General features: G+C 41.3%; 2 non-coding genes across 2 annotated transcripts; both read right to left on the bottom strand.

Annotated features, from left to right (window-relative positions):
* Positions 1-4531: 4531 nt before the first annotated feature.
* Positions 4532-4638, bottom strand: LOC120257463. Its single transcript, XR_005535688.1, has one exon. It is a non-coding gene; the product is annotated as a small nucleolar RNA R71 (small nucleolar RNA).
* Positions 4639-13763: 9125 nt separating this feature from the next.
* On the bottom strand, positions 13764-13870 carry LOC120257461. Its single transcript, XR_005535686.1, has one exon. It is a non-coding gene; the product is annotated as a small nucleolar RNA R71 (small nucleolar RNA).
* Positions 13871-20597: the final 6727 nt, after the last annotated feature.

Raw genomic sequence — 20597 nt, 5'->3', positions numbered from 1 at the left:
GGTTTTTACACTAATATGTGTGTTTTTATGTTACTTTTATGCAGGTAGGGTTGTGAGGCCGAGTATGAAGAAAATAGGCCAATGTAGATCATAATGCACCTATTTTGGAGGAAATCTTGCCAAGGTTCAAACGCGAAGACATAGGTCAGGTGTGAGATGTTAGAGTGTGTATCAATTTCCTCGCATTCGAGTGAGCACATCCATTTGAAGGGCACAAAGGCAGTCACACTTGAGCATTCCGATTTATGCACATAAGAAAGAGAGATCTACCAACATGTATATCATTGAAGAAGCAAGTGATTCACGATATAAACGTTTGCCCGTTAGCGTTACCCCGATGAAAATATGGAATTGGGAAGTTATTCAGGTCGAAGACTGCAGCAGAGTATTGTAGCATGTACTGTAGCAGCACTGTTCACAGACGGCAGAGAAATCAGAATCCATACGGGCGTGTGGAAATTATCCACGGCCGTGTGGAAATTCCGCATGGGCGTGTGTACCGTCCACGCCTGTGGAGTCACCCGATTCCAGCTCTATTTAAAGCCGATTCAGTCCCGATTTTGGTATTCTTTTCTCCATCTTTTCCCCAACTTGAGAGAGGGCTTCGGCTAGGGTTTTGAGGGGTATTGGCTAGGGTTTTGGAGAGGTTCAATGGCTCCGACATCGTGCATTGTTTGGAAGAAGGTTATTGGGAGAGCTTTCGTTGGCATCGATCCGGCGAGGTGTATCCTAGGCGGACAAAGGATCCCTTGCGACGAGTAGAGGACTCTCCACAAGACCATCGACACGACCATCGAGGGGCTTTCTTTATGGATTCATTGCTTTTACATTCAATTTCTTTGATTGTACTTAGCTCCATGGAGAGCTAAACCCCTAGTGGGTACTTGGGTGATTGTGAACCCTAGGATGTATTCGTTTCATTGAACTTCTTTATTATGCTTTTAATAAATTGATGTTTATTGCGAGTTCCAACCTTGAATGCTTGATTGTATGAACATTTCCCCTAGAGTGACACTAGAGTTGAGAGTTCTTGTTGGTAACCTTGTGAGTGAGTGACACGGCATGAGCATTAGACAAAGCTAGGTTGGAGAGGGTTGAGAGGGTGAGTCAAGAGGTACAGGAGCGTCCGCTTTCCCCTCCGACGTGATAGATTCTACCTCTGTTCCTCGAGTTCTTTGCAGCCATAATAGACTGAAGCGTTGAGGGGATCTTAGTATCTAGGGCTTAATTGTGGTTAGGGACCTTCCACCTGGACGAAAGGGTTAGGTCTATAACTAGCAAGAGATTTATCACCTGGAATCCCTAGAGCTCATTGCAACTTTATTCGAGTTCGAGGTTGAGAGGTTATTTAATCTCTCCTCCGGGACATGAATAGAGTTAGGCATAGTTGACCTTAGATTTGGGACTATGTATGTAAGGATTTCCACGACTCACCATTTCATTGATTAGGAAGCATAATAGAGAGTAGTTGCCGATAGGACATCCTCAAAGTATACTTTGAAGTACACTTCGAATTTAAAGCATCAACTACCACATTACTTTTCCTGGATGATAATCTATGATCATATCACAGTCCTTTATCAATTCCAACCATCGCCGCTATCTCAAATTCAATTCCTTCTGAGTTAAGAGATACTTCAAGCTTTAATTGTATGTAAAAATCTGACAACTTTCTCTAAAGAAATAATACCTCAAAATCTTCACAGCAAAGACCACCACTGCAAACTCCGAATCATGGGTGTGATAATTCAACTCATGCTGTTTCAACTGCCTAGAAGTATAGGTCACCACATTCCCTTCTTGCATCAACACACAACCTAAACCTTGCTTAGAAGCATTACTGAAGAATACAAACTCTTTCCCATTTTCTGTAAAAGTAAGCACTGGGGTTGATGTGAAATGATCTTTCAATGTATGAAATCTCTTTTAACACTCGTCATTATAAGAGAACTTTGCTTCCTTGTGAGTTAACTTCAACAATGGTACAACAATCAAAGAAAACCATTCTACAAATCTCCTATAATATCCCGCATGTCTAGGAAGGCTTTGAACTTGAGCTACTTCTTTGGCCTTTCCCACTTTACAATGGCTTCCATATTCTTTTAATCCACAAAGATTTCTTCTCCTGACACCACATGCCCAAGAAACCCTACTTCATAGAGCCAAAAATCACACTTGGAAAATTTAGCATACAACTGCTTTTCTCAGAGAGTTTGTAAAACAACTCTCAAATTTTAAGCATGCTCCTCATTTGAAGGTTAATAGACCAAAATGTCGTCTATGAACACAATGACAAACTTGTCCAAATAAGGCCTGAACATTCATCAAACCCTACTTCATAGGCAATTCAGTTTTTTCGATTACCATGTTCGTGTCTTTTATCCTTATTGTCAACTGGAGCTTTAGAATCACTTTCCACTGTCTACCCTACTCTTGGCGAAGCCTCAACAATCTCAACCTTTGGTTCAATCTCGATAGGGCTTGGAAGCTGCTTGCCACTCCTTAAAGTCACTGCCTTGAGAGATTCCTTGGGAATGACTTCTATGTTACTAGGGAGAGAGACCCCAAAAATCTTTCCTTTATTAGCTTTGACATCTGAGTCATATGATGCTCTAGATTCCTCATGGTGGCATTGGTATTTATCATCATCTCTTCATGCCCATAAAGATGAAATTTATTGTCTTTAATATACCGAGTTAACCAAAACATGACTTCATGATAAGTGCTTGTGTATGCACATTATTGAATATGTTTTGCTTACAATGAGCATTAATTTTATTAGGTTTTATGGCTCATTCGTGTGTTTTTGTGTTCTTTTGTGTATTCAATGGTTTGGAGGTAGTATAAAAATAGAGGAAGCAAAAATAGGTCATGAATGCAGGTTTTGAGGATTCTCTTGTGTGGAAGAAGAGTCAAGACACGAGCTATGATCATACGCATGAGGGTTGTGCCAACTTCCAAGAGTGTGCAAGTTTGTTCATGCAGTGTGAAAATCCAAAAAATAGAGAATCCACACGCTCGTGTCAAACTTAAACATGGGCATGTGAAATCCCGACTTTTATGTTTTAAAAGGCCGACTGAAGAGAGTTGTCGGGGATCTTTTTTCATATCTTTGGGAGAGAGTGTAGCTAGGGTTTGGAGGAAGTTTTTGCTAGGTTTTGGAGCATTTCTAGCTAGCTTAACATCATCTTCCTTTGAAGGAGAGTTATTGGGTGAGCTTTCGATAGCATCGTTTCGGCGAGGCGTGACCTAGGCTCGATGGAGGAGTCTTTGGAGAAGGAGAATCAGTTCTTGAAGACCATTATCACAGACATCAAGGGGGTTATCCTTTCCGCTGGGGCTTAGTTGTGATTAGGGATCTTTCACTTGGACCAAAGGGTTTGATCTAGATTTGGGAATAGTATTTTTCACTTGGAGTCCCTAGAACCCCAAGTAGTCCTATGCAATATGAGGTGTTGAGAGTCTTCCTTTCTGCCGGGGCATATGTGCAGGCTAGTCACCGTTGACCTTAGATTTGGGATTATGTGCTTTTGGATTTCTATGACTCTTTAAATCTCTATTAGGGAAGCATAGTGTTAGTCTCGCACTTGAAACAATAGTCCTAGGGGTAGTATTGTCCGAAAACACAGCTTTATCATTGATTGCCTATTCCTTTTACCCTTCACTTAGTTTCTTGTTGTTTTATTCCATTGACATCTTGAACACAATCACTAATTGATTATCACTTTAGCTAATTTGCAAAACTACTTGTTTTTAGAGTCTATTCCTTGTCAATTTGACTACCCACCCATTAGGTACTTTATTACTTCAACACCCATACACTTGCGGTACACTTGTGGTACACACACGCAAGGGTGTGTCAAGTTTTTTGCATCGTTGCCAGGGAATAGGAATTTTAGAAACATTTATACTTTGTAATTTTAGCTATTCATCACTTAGTCTATTTCACACTTTCTTATTCTTCCATCGTTCTGATTTGTTTTCCTTTTATTGGTTTCAGCTGTAGGCTATGACCCGAGGAAACCCTTCGACATTAGTTGAAGGTGATCCAAAGATTAAGTGAAGAATTCATAGATAGGGTAAGGAACCTGTGCTAGAACATAACTACCAAACTTAGATAAAAGTTGAAGGGTTTGACAACATGGCTGATTAGAATGAGCAACAGAGGACACTGTCAGATTATGCAAGAATCACAATTCATAGCACGTAGTCCAGTATCGTTAGGCCACCAATTATATCTAAGAGTTTTGAGCTCAAGACAAGCTTTATCAAAATGGTACAGCAGTCGGCATAGTTCAATGATTTAGCCTACGAGGATCCAAATAACAACTTCGAGAATTTCTTAGAAGTGTACGATATTCTTAAGATTAATGGGATCACAGATGATGCCATACTGTTGAGGGCCTTCCCATTTTACATGAAAGGGAGAGCAAAGTAGTGGTTGTATTCATTACCTTGAGCATCGATCACTACATTGGAAGAGATGATGAAAGCTTTTCTTGCTTGTTACTTTTCTCCTGGAAAATCTGTGAAGCATAGGAATAAGATATCTTCCTTTGTGCAAATGTAATTGGAGTTTCTCTTTGAGACATTGGGAAAGTTCAAGGATCTCTTATGGAAATGTCCTCAACATGGGTTCCCCGAGTAGATGATTATCCACACTTTCTATAATTGGGTGAATCCAAGAACAAAACAATTATAAGACTCTTAAGTGTTTGTGTGTTAAGAATGTGAGGTATTCTTTCCATACGATGACCATTACTTTTATCAGGTTTAAGCGCTAATACATTTGTATTTGTGTTCTTTTGTGCATGTAGGGTTGTGAAGCTAAGTATTAAGAAAAGAAGCTAAAAGTAGATTGTGAATGTACTATTTGGTGGAATCTTGGAAGGAACAAACGCGAAGATACAAGTGGGGCTCTAAGATACGTGAATGTGTGCCAACCTCCATGTATTCAAGTCATTACAATGAGTTGGAGGGGCACGAAGGTAATCGCATTTGGGTTTTCTGACTTGTGCATTGATAGAAAGATCTTCACCAATGAAGCCTTTGATTGAGGAAAAGTTGCGATCTACGGCATAAACGTGTGCCCTTTTATGTTACGTCGATGAAAAGTATGGAATTGGGAGTGTTTTGGTGGAGCAATGTAGTAGTTTAATGCAGCAAAGTACTGTAGCAAATCACTGTTCACAATTGGCTGAAAATCAGGTTTCCAGAGAATCCACACAGGTGTGTGGAAATTCACCACGCCCGTGTGGAGAATCCACAGGGGCATGTGGATGCCCTATTCTAGCCCTATTTAAGCTGTGATTCAGCCTGATTTTTGGAGACCCTTTCACCCTTCTCTCCATATTTTCTCTATCTTTTGGGAGGCCGTCGGCTAGGGTTTTAAAAGGCTTCTGGCAAGTCTTTAGAGTGGTTCTAAGGATTCGTCACCGCACTCCTCTTGGAAGAAGGTTATTGGGGGAGCTTTCGTCGGCATCGATTCGGTGAGGTGTGCCCTAAGCTGGACAAGGGAACCTTTGGAGAAGACAAGGCCACTCCACAAGACCATCGACATGAATACCGAGTGGGTTTTTCTATGGATTAATTGTTTTTACATTCGATTTCATTGTTGATTGTAACTAGCTCCATGGAGAGTTAAACCCTTAATGGGTACTTGGATTTGTGAACACTAGGATGTATTTGTTTCATTAATCTTATATTATGTTTTCGTTAATTGATGTCTTTAATTAAGTTTTAATCTTGAATACTTGTTACATGATTTCTCCCTTAGAGTGACACTAGGGTTGAAAGTCTACATTGGTAACCTTTGTGAGTGAATGACACATCTTGAGGGTTAGACATTGAAAGATTGGAGAGAATCGAGAGGGTGAGTCGAGAGGTAGCGGAGAGTCCCCTTTCCCCTTCGATGTTATTTATCCTACCTCCACATTCCAAGAGTTCTTTGTGGTCATAGTAGAGTGAATGGGCTAAGGGATGACCTCCGCTGGGCCTTACTTGCATAAGCAACGAAGTGAAGTATTGAAGTACTTAGCACCTAGGGCTTAATTGTGACTAGGGATCTTTCGCCAGGACCAAAGGGTTAGATCTATACATTGGAATAGGGTTATCACTTGGAATCCCTAGAATGTCTTGCAACTCTACACAGCGTGAGGTGTTGAGATTGATCGATTTTTCCACCGGGACATAGTGTACAGTTAGTCGCGGTTGACCTTAGGTTTGGGAACATGTGTTTAAGGATTTGTAAGACTCATTAAGGGTCAATTAGGATATATAATAGTTGATTTTACACTTGAAGCAATTGTCCTAGGTGGAAAAATATCTGAGTACCCCACTTCTACAGATTGCGTTACCTCTCATCTATTTGTGCTTCTCCCTTTCTTGTTTCTTTTATTCTTTCTTTCATTTTATTTTATCAACAAAATAATTATTCCATCTCCGCTTAGTTAGATAACAATCTTGGTATTTTTATTCCCTACTCCGTGTGGATACGATGCCCATTCAACTGGGATTTATTACTTCGACAAAACAGTGTAATTGCGGGTCACACGCAAGGGCATTGTCGTAGGCATTGTAGTAAGGGGTATTAATAGTTATCAATGGAATCCTCGTAACAAGAAAAAAGGTAGCTGGTCTTTATGAGATTAATGTAGTCACATCTTTAGCAGCCCATGTGGAGGTATTGAGTAAGACGTTAGATACTTAAACTTCTCCAAGAGTGGTAGTGGTGAGGAACTGTGATGAGTGTGAAGGTGGACATACCTCATCTGACTGTCCTATTTCCATTGGTGGTGTAGCAACTATTAAGCAGATAGATTTTGTAGGGAATGCTATGAGAGGATAAGGCAATCCCTATAGCAACATGTTTAATCCGGTGTGGCAAAATGACCCAAACTTCTCTTGGAGCAATCAGGGGCAGCCTAGACCTTCAGCACCACCAGGATTTTAGCAACCACAAGATTTGTGATAAGTGCTTATGTATTAGTAATATGAAGTATTCTTTCCTTATGATGAGTATTACTTTTATGAGATTTTAGCACTAATATATGTGTATTTGTGTTACTTGTGTGCATGTTCTTTTGTGGAGTCAAATACAGAGGAAGAAACCGAAAGTAGATTGTGATTGCAATTTGTTGATGGAATCTTAGAGTGAACAAACATGAAGACAGAAGTTGTGCTCTAAGATATGTGAATGTGTGCCAATCTCCATGCCCTAAAGTAATTACATGGTTTGGAGGGGCACAAAGGCAGTCACATTTTGTGTATTCTAACTTGTGCAATGATAGCAAAATCTTTGTCAATGTTATCCCTTATTGAAGAAGTGACGTGATCTATGGCATAGACGTGTGCCCATTTATGTTGCCTTGATGAAAAGTGTGGATTCGGGAGTGTTTTTGGCCGAGTATTGTAGCAGGTTACTGCAGGAAATCAATGCAGTAATGTATTGTAGCAATTACTGTTCACAGGCCGCTGAAAAATCAAGTTCGACATATTTACATGGGCGTGTGGAAATTCCAACTGTCTGTATGGAGTCCCGATTCTAGCCCTACATAAAGCCTTGATTCAGCCCGACTTCAGAAGCCTCTTTTCCATCCATTCTCCATCTTTTCCCCAACTTTGGAGAGTGATAAGTTCTTGTGTGATAAGAATACGAAGTGCTCTTTCCTTATGTTGTGCATTACTTTTAGTAGGTTTAAGAGCTAATACATGTGTATTTGTATTCTTTTACGCATGTAGGGTTGTGATGCTAATTATTAAGAAAATAAGCAAAAAGTAGATCGTAAACACATTATTTGGTGGAATCTTGGACGAAACAAACGCGAAGACACAAGTGGGACTCCAAAATATGTGAATGTGTGCCAACCTCCATGAATTCAAGTCACTACAATGAGTTGGAGGGGTACAAAGGCAGTTATATTTTTGTATCCCGACTAGTGCTTTGATAATAAGACCTCCGCCAATGAAGCTTCTGATTGAAGAAGTCATGCGATCTACAGTGTAAATATGTACCTGGTTATGTTGCCTCGATGAAAAGTGTGGAATTGGGAGTATTTTGGCTGAGTGTTGTAGCAGGCACTGCAGGAAAACGCTAAAGCAAGTACTTTAGTAGGTTACTGTTGAAAACAATGTAACAAGTACTATAGCAGTTACTGTTGAAAACAATGTAACCTCGTGAGTAGATTAGCACCAATCTCTCGGCGACTAACCCCTGATCCCATACGAATGTCAATCAGAATCTCTTCTGGATCAACACACCTATGATCGTATTAAGTATTAGGAGTTCTATAATAGGAGGAAACCTACTATCCTTTTGCTTACAGCTAGCAATGAAGGACTACCAACACCCTATCTCTTAGCGTATAGGCACAATATCCCCTTTCAATCTCTCCTAGATCTAGTACACGTGAGTAGGTCACCTCTACGCATATAACTCATAATAGAATTATAGATTTCTCCATACATGTAATTCTAAGCATCAAAGCATGAAAGATTGAATCTTAAACAACCATCAAATTAAATGAAGAACAACATCCCAAGTTCATACAAAAGATTAACCCTAGGGTTCATCCAAATCCAAACACAACAATAAGTTAATCCCTCATGATAAGGGCCACTTATACAATGTACAAGGAAGACTAAAACATAAAAGAAGTAATGAAAACCCCCTCTAGGTCATGATCTCCTTGAATGGATGAATCTTTGAATGGTGATGCAATGGTGGTTTAGATCTTCACTCCAACTTTTTCTTCTATGCTCCTCTCCCTCTTGGTGATGATGTGTCCTCGTTTCCCACAAGGAACATCACTGGAAGATGCCCGGAAGGCATCAAGAATGTGTGCTGGCAGCGGCCCAAGAGGCCAAGAAGAAGTCTCCCTCATTTGTCCAACAAATGAGCATTTATACCCCCCAAAATGGCCTCCATACGGGTGGTATACCGGCTTAATTGGGTCCTCATTGAGGAGGTATACTGGATCAATGAGGACCTCATTTAGGCCGTTTAGGATAGGCAAAAGTGTTTTCTTACATTCATAATAGTATCCATATTGGCTCAATGAGCACCTCTTTGAGCCAGTATGCATTCAAGCAAACTACTCTCTTCTTTGGCTACAGTATTCATCCCGGGGTCAATCCAGGGTAGCATTGAGGCCGTATGCCTTGGATCAATTCATTATTCAAAAACACTCCAGGTGCTACAGTGATAGCTACAGTGATTTTTCTCCTATGCCGATTCTACAACACCCTGTTACAGTAGTTCAGCTACAGTATCCGCTACAGTACCGCGACCTGGTTTTCTTCTCTTTTTCACCCAAATTGTATCTTCGTGTCCTCCATGGCGTTTCTGTGCCCTGGGAAACAAATAATACACGATTAAGCACATAACGGGCATCAATCGTTATAAAAATACATGCTAACCGTATAGAATACATATACTAAAATACATACATTTAGACACTTATCAGGTCTATACAAAGGAAGATTGTTTATCACTTGGATTCCCTAGAACTCCATGCGACTTTACACAATGTGAGGTGTTGAGATTGAGCGATTTCTCCGCCGGGTCATAGTATAGAGTTAGTCACGATTAACCTTAGATTTTTGACCGTGTGCTTAAGGATTTCCATGACTCATTGAGCATTGATTAGGAAGTATAATACTTGGTCTTACACTTGAAACATTAATCCTAGGGGGAGCATTATCCGAGTACCTTATTTCTATCGATTGCCTTACCTCTCACTTACTTGTGCCTCTCATTCTTGCTTCTTTTATCTTTGTTCACATTACATTTTATCGACACTATCATTGTTAACTTTCATGTGGTTAAGTAGCAATTTAAGTATTTTTACTCCCTACTCCCTGTGGATATGATACCCTACTCACCTCAGATTTGTTACTTGACAAACCCGTGCACTTGCGAGTCACACGCAAAGGGCGTTGTCAAGTTTTTGGCACCGTTACCGGGGAGTAGGCATTTAGAGATACTTTGCACTTTGCTATCTAGCTATTCATTCATTCTATTTCATATCTTTTTATTCTATCATCGTTCTGATTTTGTTTTCTTTATATTGGTGCAACTCCAGGTTGACCCAAGGGAAGCCTTTAATATTACTTGAAGATGATCCTAAACTTGAACGTACACTCAGAAGAAAGTGTAAAGAACCTGTATAAGAACCGTTGAATCTTACTGAAGTGGAAGTTGAAGGATTTGACAACATGGCGGAACAGAATGAACAATAGAGAACATTCTCTGATTATGCTAGACCGTTACTATTGGGGACACAATCTAGCATTGTGCGGCCCCCAATCACAGGTCATACTTTTGAGCTAAAGCCGGCATTCATCCACATGTTACAGAAGTCCGCACAGTTCAATGGTTTGGCCGATGAGGATCCAAATAGTCACATAGATAATTTTTTGGAAGGGTGTGATATTCTCAAGATCAATAGTATTACGGATAATGCCATCAAGTTGAGAGCCTTTCTATTTTCCTTAAAAGAGAGAGCGAAGCAGTGGCTACACTTATTACCTAGAGCATCAATCACTACATGGGAGAAGATGGTAGAAGCTTTCATTGCTCGTTATTTTCCTCTCGGAAAATCTGTAAATCTTAGGAATGAGATTGATAAGTGCTTGTGCGATAAGAATGCGAAGTGTTTTTCCTTATAATGAGAATTACTTTATCAGGTTTTAATGCTTATATGTGTGTATTTATGTTACTTTCATGCAGATAGGGTTGTGAGGCCAAATATTAGAGAAAGAAGGCAATCTGGATCATAAATGCACCATTTGGAGGAAATCTTGAGAAGGTTCAAATACGAAAACATAAGTCGGGTTCGAAATGTGGGAATGTGTGCCAACCTCCTAGTATTCAAGTTAGCACAACAATTTGGAGGGACATAACGGCAGTCACATTCAAGCATTTCGGCTTATGCATGTATAGCAAGATCTTTACCAATGTGTCCATTTATTGAAGAATCAAAGTGATCTGCAGCGTAAACGTGTGCCTGTTTATGTTACCTCGATGAAAACATGGATTAGGGAGTTTTTCGGGCCGTTACTATAGCAAGATAATGTAGCAAATATTGTACCAGGTACTGTTTACAACCGGCCGAAGAAGGAGTAAAACAGAGAATTCACACAGGCGTGTGGAAATTCCACACGCCCGTGTGAAAAATCCACAGGGCACCCACATGGGCGTGTGGATTCCGGATTCCAGCCCTATTTCAGGCCGATTTTAGCCACGATTTCAGTAGTTTTTCTCCGTCTTTTCCCCAACTTGAGAAAGTGCTTCGGCTAGGGTTTTCAGAGGTATTGGCTAGGGATTTGGAAAGGTTCTACGGCTCCAACATCGCGCTCCATTTGGAAGAAGGTTAGTGGGAGAGCTTTCGTCGGCACCGATCCGGCGAGGTGTATCATTGGAGGAAAAAAGGGACCCTTGGATGAGTAGAGGACTCTCCACAAGACCATCGTCATGACTATCAAGTGTGTTTTGTATGGATTTTTTACTTTTACATTTTATTTGGTTGACTATAATTACCTCCATGGAGAGCTAACCCCCCTAGTGTGTACTTAGGTATTTGTAAACTGATAAGTGCTTGTGCGATATGAATGCGAAGCGTTCAGTCCTTATGTTGAGCATTACTTTTCTCGGGTTTTTATGTGCGATATGAATGCGAAGCGTTCAGTACTGTTCACAGCCAGCCGAGAAAACAGGAGTTCAGAGAATCCACACGGGCGTGTGGAAATTATCCACGCCCATGTGGAAATTCCGCAAGGGAGCGTGAAGCATCCACACCCATGTAGTTGCCCGATTCCAGCCCTATTTAAAGCCGAATCAGCCCCGATTTAAGTATTCTTATCTCCATCTTTTGCCCAACTTGAGAGACGGCTTCGGCTAGGGTTTGGAGGGGTATTGGCTAGGGTTTTGGAGAGGTTCTACGGCTCCGACATCACGTGTCGTTTGGAAGAAGGTTATTGGGAGAGCTTTCGCCGGCATTAATCCGACGAGGTGTATCCTAGGCCCGACAAAGGATCCCTTGCGACGAGTAGAGGACTCTCCACAAGACCACCAACACGACCATCGAGGGGGTTTTTCTATGGATTCATTGCTTTTACATTCTATTTCTTTGATTGTACTTAGCTCCATGGAGAGCTAAACCCCTAGTGGGTACTTGGGTATTTGTGAACCCTAGGATGAATTTATTTCATTGAATCTTTTTATTATGCTTTCAATTAATTGATGTTTATTATGAGTTCCAACCTTGAATGCTTGATTGTATGAACGTTTCCCCTAGAGTGACACTAGGGTTGAGAGTTCTTGTTGGTAACCTTGTGAGTGAGTGACACACCACGAGCGTTAGACAAAGCTAGGGTGGAGAGGGTTGAGAGGATGAGTCGAGAGGTACAGGAGCATCCCCTTTCCCCTCCGACGTGATAGATTCTATCTCCGTTCCTTATGTTCTTTGCGGCAATAATAGAGTGAATGGTCTAAGGGATGAACTTCGGCTGGGGCTTAGTTGCCCGTGCAACAAAGTGAAGCGTTGAGGTGATCTTAGTATCTAGGGTTTAATTGTGGTTAGGAACCTTCCGCCTGGACCAAAGGGTTCGGTCTATAATTAGGAGGAGATTTATCACATGGAATCCCTATAGCTCATTGCAACTCTATACGAGTGCGAGGTTGAGAGGTCATCTAATCTCTCCTCCGCGACATGTATAGAGTTAGGCATAGTTGACCTTAGATTTGGGACTATGTTTATAACGATTTCCATGACTCACTATTGCATTGATTAGAAAGCATAATAGAGGCTTCTTGCACTTGAAATGATTATCCTAGGTGGACCATTATCTGGATACCCCATCTTTATCGATTGCCTTACCTCCTACTTTACTTTTCCTCTCTTACTTGTTGTTCTTATTGTCGAGAATTGAATCATTGTCACACTTATCACTATTGATCTTCCACTTAGCTAAAAATCGAATTAAGTGTTTTTATCCCCTACTCCCTGTGGATTCGATACCCGCTCATCCGGGATTATTACTTCGACAAACTCGTGCACTTGCGGGATATACACAAGGGGACCTTGTTAAGTTTTTGGCGCCGTTGCTGGGGAGTAGGCGTTTAGAGGTACTTTGCACTTTGTTTTCTTAGCTATTTCACCATACATTCTATTTCAAATCTTCTTATTCTATCATTGTTCTGATTTCTTTTTCTTTCTTTTTGGGTGCAGCTCCAGGTTATGACCCAAGGGAATCCCTCAATATTGATTGAAGGGGATCCCGAGCTTGAATATACACTTAGAAGGAAAGGGAAAGAGCCTATGCAAGAACAGTCTAATCTAGCTGATTTGGAAGCAGAAGAATCTGAAAACATGGCAGAACATAATGAGCAATAGCGAACATTATCCGATTATGCCAGACCTTCAGTGTTGGGGACACAATCAAGTATTGTGCGTCCCCCGATTACAGCTTAGAACTTTGAGTTGAAGCCGGCATTAATCCACATGTTACAAGAATCAAGATCAGCTTCAAACTGCTTTGGCGATGAGGATCCAAACAGTCATATAGAGAGTTTTCTTGAGGTGTGTGATATGCTGAAGATAAACGGAGTGACGGATGATGCCATCAAGTTGAGAGCCTTCCCATTTTCTCTAAAAGGAAGAACGAAGCAGTGGCTACACTCGTTACCTAGAGCGTCAATTACCACGTGGGAGGAGATGGTAGAAGCTTTCCTAGCCCGTTATTTTTCTCCCAAAAAATCAGCAAAGCTTAGGAACGAGATCTCATCCTTTGTTCAGTTGGAATTGGAGTCTCTATTCGAGACATGGGAAAGGTTCAAGGAGCTCCTGAGGAAGTGCCCGCAACACGGATTCCCGGAGTGGATGATTGTTCAAACCTTTTACAATGGTTTGAACCCGAGTACAAGGCAACTCTTGGATGCTCCAGCAGGAGGTACCTTAGGTAGCAAGACCCCCGATGAGGCCCGTCAATTAATTGAGGAAATGAGGTTAAACAGCTACCAATGGAATGATACGGAGAAGAAAAAGGTTGCCGGTCTCCATGAAATAGATGCGGTAACTTCATTGGCGGCTCAAGTGGAGAATCTGAGAAAGAAGTTCGATCTTCTAACTTCAAACAGAGTGGTAGCCGTGACTAATTGCACCAGGTGTGGTGGAGAACATGCTCCCTCCGATTGCCCGATCTCTATTGGTGATGGTTCTTCGGTTGAGAACGTTGATTTTGTAGGTAATGGCATGACACCTCAAGGAAACCCATATAGCAATACCTACAATCCAGGTTGGAAGAATCATCCCAATTTCTCATGGAGTAATCAGGGTCCACAAAAGGCCATGGGGCCACCGGGTTTCCAACAACAACAAGCCCCTCAGGTGGAAAACAGAGTCTAAGGTGTGGAAACCCGAATGAGTGACCTAGAGAAGCACTTGACTAGATTTATACAATCAGCAAATACAAGGTTTGAATCAGTCGAGTCTACACTTCACAACCACACCACCTCTTAGTATCTAGGGCTTAATCGTGGTTAGGGACCTTCCGACTGGACCAAAGGGTTAGGTCTATAATTAGGAAGAGATTTATCACCTGGAATCCCTAGAGCTCATTGCAACTTTATTCGAGTGCGAGGTTGAGAGGTTATTTAATCTCTCCTCTGGGACATGAATAGAGTTAGGCATAGTTGACCTTAGATTTGGGACTATGTATGTAAGGATTTCCATGACTCACCATTGCATTGATTAGGAAGCATAATAGAGAGTTCTTGCACTTGAAGCGATTATTCTAGGTGAAGCATCATCCGAGTACCCCATCTTTATCGATTGCCTTACCTCCTCCTTACTTTTGCTCTCTTACTTGTTGCTTTTAATTGTTGAGAATTGAATCATTGTCACACTTATCATTGTTGATATTCCACATAGCTAAGAATCGAATTAAGTTTCTTTACTCCCTACTCCCTGTGGATTCGATACCCGCTCACCCGAGATTATTATTTTGACAAACCCGTGCACTTGCGGGATATACGTAAGAGGATCCTGTCATGCACAAACGTGGGTGATTCCCACACACCCGTGTGGATCTCCAGGAATTAAAAGACTATCTAGTCTCTCAATACATTGATCACACCTTGTTCCTCAGCTAACCCTAAGCCGCTCATAGAACATTTTCCGACATTCGCTTGTCCTTCTATTGTTATCTTTGAATCGATTGATTGTGCATTTTGCAGATTGTAGAGGTGTTTAGTTTCAACTCGTCGGTATGCCTTTGTTTCCTCTCGTCACTAATTTCCTTTGGATAATTCGCATCAATTTCTTACTGAAATGGTTATGATTTGTTTTTGAAAAGATCTGGAAGTGAGATAGGGATGTAGCTGGAAGAATGGCTACAAAGGGCCGTGCGTTTTCCATGCCTCGTGAAAGCGCACGGGCGTGTGGAATTTCTGCACGGCCGTGCGTTGTTATTTTCCTGCAGTTTGAATGAAATTGATTGATTTTCTTTCTCTAATACAATGAGGCTCATGGGTTTGGTCAGTAAATATCCAAATGGTGTTTATGTGCCGAATATACCATTCGAGGATAAAGGTGATGAAGCAGGGGTATCTCAGCCCGCTCCCGAGCCTCAGCCAGCAACGATGGAGACTGAGGCACTCCCAGTGGCAGAGGAAGCACCCCCCATGCATATGTTTTCACCATCTTGAGCTCATGATAGCTTTGAGAGGCTCGAGAATGCTTTAGGAGTGGTGCGGACAGAGGTCTCTGAGATCAGGGCCATGCAAACCGCTCAGTACACAGAGTTTATGGCATGTTTCGACGTATTACAACAGATCTTAGAGCGAGAAGTTCCTTCATCATTTGTCTTGCTTTCGAGGACTCCTCAGGTCCCCTCGGCATCTACTACACCCTTATCCCCTACCCCGAAACTGGTGGGCCCATCATGTGCATCTTCACCAGCAGCAGCAGCACCGGAGCCAGAGCGTGACATCGACATTTGATTTGATTTTTCTGCATTTTCTTTATTTATGCATTTTATTTCTAGACTTCTTCACTCAGAAAGGATTCTCCTTCTGAGTTTATTTTCATTTTGCATTTCGGGTTGTATTCATTGTCTATCTTTTATATATACTCAGAGATATTTTGCTTTTATTGAGCTTCACTGAACCTTCTCGTGTATGCGTGCAGATGGTCTTCTCATCATGGGAATTGAGTCTTAGTCATGGGCACGGCCAAAGTGCTTTGGCACTTGGCCGTTTGAGCTTCACGACTCGTCAGAACATTACTCCCAAGGACTTAGCTCCATCAAACATGACACTAAGAGTCAAGGGAGTCTTGTTTTGATTGCTTCTCCTACATTTGCACTTCATTTATATATTTTGAGTGAGCTTGCATGTGTACATTGGGGACAATGTACAACTTAAGTGTGGGGGGGAGTTTCATAGTGCACACATCCTTTTTATTGTTCTTGATCGATATACATGCTCACATAGCCAATGGCGGTTCACCTTAGTTACAATGATTGTATTCTTGAGTTTAGGAGAAAATTTTAACATTGAATGTTTTCAAGCTCTAGTTCTTGCTTGAATTTCTAGGGATTTTTACCCGATTTACACTCAGTGCACTACTCATTCTTTAAACTCTATTGGAAACTCATGTTTGATGTTAAAGGGACTAGTTATAGTTGTTTCTTGTGTTAAATTCTAAAAAAAATGAAAAGAAAGAACAAAATAGTTTTATTGTTTATTTCTGCTTGTTGGATGGAAAGAGCTACCACCTATGAAGTATGAAGCTACTCTCATAAGTCGGATACTAGCTATGCCCTAATGAGAGAAAGAGCTATCTCATGGGATGAGTGAAAGCTACCACTCCGGTAGAAAGAGCTACCACCTTGAAAGTGTGAAAGCCACCGTAGCGGCCGCTTTGGAAAGGGCTACCTTAGAAGATGTGTAAAGCTACTACCATCTTTGAAATTGTTGTCACTTTTGTAGATAAATAAGTCCCTTGTACTTAGAACTTTGAGGAGTATACCTTGGGTTGTTTTGAGTGAGTTCACAAACGTACACGATTTCGGGTTTGTTGTCCATTTTTATTCAAGTTTTTAGCTAGAGCTTTGATTTTTTTGTATTTAATGTTGAAATTTCCCTTACTTGTAGAATGCTCTCTCTGTACACCTTGCTGAACCTAAGGCCAAGCACTTCCAATATTTCCTTCATCTATGCACAGAATGTCTAATATTTGCTTAAGGACAAGCAAAACCTTAAGTGTGAGGGAGTTTGATAAGTGCTTGTGCGATATGAATGCGAAGTGTTCATTCCTTATGTTGAGCATTACTTTTCTCGGGTTTTTACACTAATATTTGTGTTTTTATGTTACTTTCATGCAGGTGGGGTTGTGAGGCCGATTATGAAGGAAATAAGCCAATGTGGAACACAATGCACCGATTTTGGAGGAAATCTTGCTAAGGTTCAAACGCGAAGACATAGGTCGGGTATGAGACGCTAGAGTATGTGCCAACCTCCTCGTATTCTAGTTGGAACATCCATTTGGAGGGGCACAAGGGCAGTCACACTCAAGCATTCCGACTTATACACATAGAACAAGAGCTCCACCAACTTGTCTATCCTTGAAGAAGCAAGTGATCCACCAAATTGTCTATTCGTTTGCATTTGCGTTACCCCATTTGCGTTACCCCATAAGCATTGTTCACAGCCGGCCGAGAAAATAGGAATTTAGAGAATCCACACGGGCTTGTGGAAATTATCCACTCCCGTGTGGAAATTCCACATGGGCGAGTGAAAAATCCACAAGCCCGTGTAGTCGCCCGACTCCAGCCCTATTTAAAGATGATTCAACCCCGATTTCAGCATTCTCTTCTCCATCTTTTCCCCAACTTGAGAGAGGGCTTCGGCTAGGGTTTTGAGGAGTATTGGCTAGGGTTTTGAAGAGGTTCTATGGCTCCGACATCGTCATTCCTTAAAAAGAAGGTTGTTAGGGGAGCTTCCGTCGAGGCGTATCCCATACCGGACGAGGGAATCTCTGGACGACGAGTAGAGGACTCTCCACAAGACCATTGACACGACCTTCGAGGGGGTTTTTCTATGGATTCATTGATTTTACATTCTATTTCTTTGATTGTACTTAGCTCCATGGAGAGCTGAACCCCTAGTGGGTACTTGGGTATTTGTGAATCCTAGCATGTATTCGTTCATTGAATCTCTTTATTATGCTTTCAATTAATTGATGTTTATTGTGAGTTCCAACCTTGAATGCTTGATTGTATGAACATTTCCCCTAGAGTGACACTAGGGTTGAGAGTTCTTGTTGGTAACCTTGTGAGTGAGTGACACACCACGAGTGTTAGACAAAGCTAGTTTGGAGAGGGTTGAGAGGGTGAGCCGAGAGGTACAGGAGCATCCCCTTTCCCCTCTGACGTGGTAGATTCTACCTTTGTTCCTCGAGTTCTTTGCAGCCACAATAGAGTGAATGGTCTACGGGATGACCCTCCGCTGGGGTTTAGTTGCGAGTGCAACAGAGTGAAGCGTTGAGGTGATCTTAGTATCTAGGGCTTAATCGTGGTCAGGGACCTTCCACCTGGACCAAAGGGTCTATAATCAGGAAGAGATTTATCACTTGGAATCCTTAGAGCTTATTACAACTCTATGCGAGTGCGAGGTGTTGAGATTGTTTGATTTCTCCTCCGGGACATGTATGGGGTTAGGCATTGTTGACCTTAGATTTGGGACTATGTAATGAAGGATTTCCACGACTCACTATTGCATTGATTAGAAAGCATAATAGAGGGTTCTTGCACTTGAAGCAATCGTCCTAAGCGGAGCATTATCCGAGTACCTCATCTTTATCGATTGCCTTACCTTCTCCTCTACTTGTGCTCTCTTACTTGTTGCGTTTACCTTTGAGAATTGAATCATTGTCACACTTATCACTATTGATCTTTCACATAGCTAAGAAGCAAATTAAGTGTTTTTATTCCCTACTCCTTATGGATTCGATACCCGCTCATCCGGGATTATTACTTCGACAAACTCGTGCAGTTGCGGGATATACACAATGGGACCTTGCCAGGGACCGGAGAACCCGTTGCAGCGCAGGAGACACTTTGGCATTCAGTACTCATTTTTACTGCCTCAAGCTCATGATCGTTTTGAGAGGCTCAAGAGTGTTGTGGGTGAGCTTCGGTCTGAGCTTGCGGAGGTCCGGACTTTACAAGTTGCATAGTACGCAGGGATGATGGCGCGTCTTGACATCGTTCTGCAGCTATTAGAGTCCTCACTCTTTATCAAGAGACCAAGGATCCCTTCGGCATCACCACCACTATTTCCACCGGTGCCATTTGATTTAGCACCCGCAGCACCAGCAGTGCCGACAGCGGATAACATAGACACTTGACTTTGTTTATGTCGTTTTCTTTACTTTTCCATTTTTATTCTGGACTTGTATACTCATAAAGGAATTTCGTGTTCTCGAGTTGTATTCATTACCTTATCTTTTATATAATGGAGTTGTTTTTTTTATTGAGCTTCACTGAACCCCCTCGTGTATGCATGCAGATGGTCTTGTCATCATGGTAATTGAGACTTTGTCATGGGCACGGCCAACAGTGCTTCGGCACTTGGCCTTGTGTGCTTCACAACCCGTTGGAACATCACTCCCAAGGATTTGGCTCCATCAAATACAACACTAGGAATCAGGTGAGTATTGTTTTGATTGCTTCTCACACATTTGTTCTTGATTGATATACATTATGAGTGAGCTTACATGTGTACATTGGGGACAATGTACAACTTAAGTGTGGGGGGGAGTTCATAGTGCACATATTTTTTTTTATTAGTTTTGATTGATATACATGCTCACATCGCCAATGGCGGTTCACCTTAGTTACAATGATTGTATTCTTGAGTTTAGGAGAATTTTTAACATTGAATGTCTTCAAGCTCAAGTTTTTGCTTGAATTCGTAGGAATTCTTGCCCGATTGACACTTATTGCACTACTCACTCTTTAAACTCTTTTAGAAACTAATGTTCAATGTTAAAGGGACTAGTTATTGTTGTTTATTTTGTTCTTTGTGGGAAAAAATTGGTGAAATGAAAAGAAAGAACAAAATAGTTTTATTGTTTATTTGTGCTTGTTGGGTGGAAAGAACTACCACCTATGAAGTATGAAGCTACTCTCATAAGTCATATACTAGTTATGCACTAATGAGAGAAAGAGCTATCCCATAGGATGAGTGAAAGCTACCACTCCGGTAGAAAGAGCTACCACCTCGAAAGTGTGAAACCTTAGCGGCCGCTTTGGAAAGGGCTACCTTAGAGGATGTGTGAAGCTACTACCATCTTTGAAATTTTGTTACTTTTTGAAGATAAATAAGTCCCTTGTACTTAGAACTTCGAGAGTATATTTTGGGTTGTTTTGAGTGAGTTCACATACTTACACGATTTCGGGTTTGTTGTCCTTTTTTTATTCAAGTTTTTAGGTAGGGCATTGATTTTTCGTATTTAGTGTTGAAATTTCCCTTACTTGTAGAATGCTCTCTTTGTATGCTTTGGTGAACCTAAGGCCAAGAACTTCCAATATTT

The sequence above is a fragment of the Dioscorea cayenensis genome, unplaced genomic scaffold (genome assembly GCF_009730915.1).
Source record: "Dioscorea cayenensis subsp. rotundata cultivar TDr96_F1 unplaced genomic scaffold, TDr96_F1_v2_PseudoChromosome.rev07_lg8_w22 25.fasta BLBR01002143.1, whole genome shotgun sequence".
Classification (NCBI taxonomy): Eukaryota; Viridiplantae; Streptophyta; class Magnoliopsida; order Dioscoreales; family Dioscoreaceae; genus Dioscorea; species Dioscorea cayenensis.
This window is presented reverse-complemented; position numbering and strand designations above follow the sequence as displayed.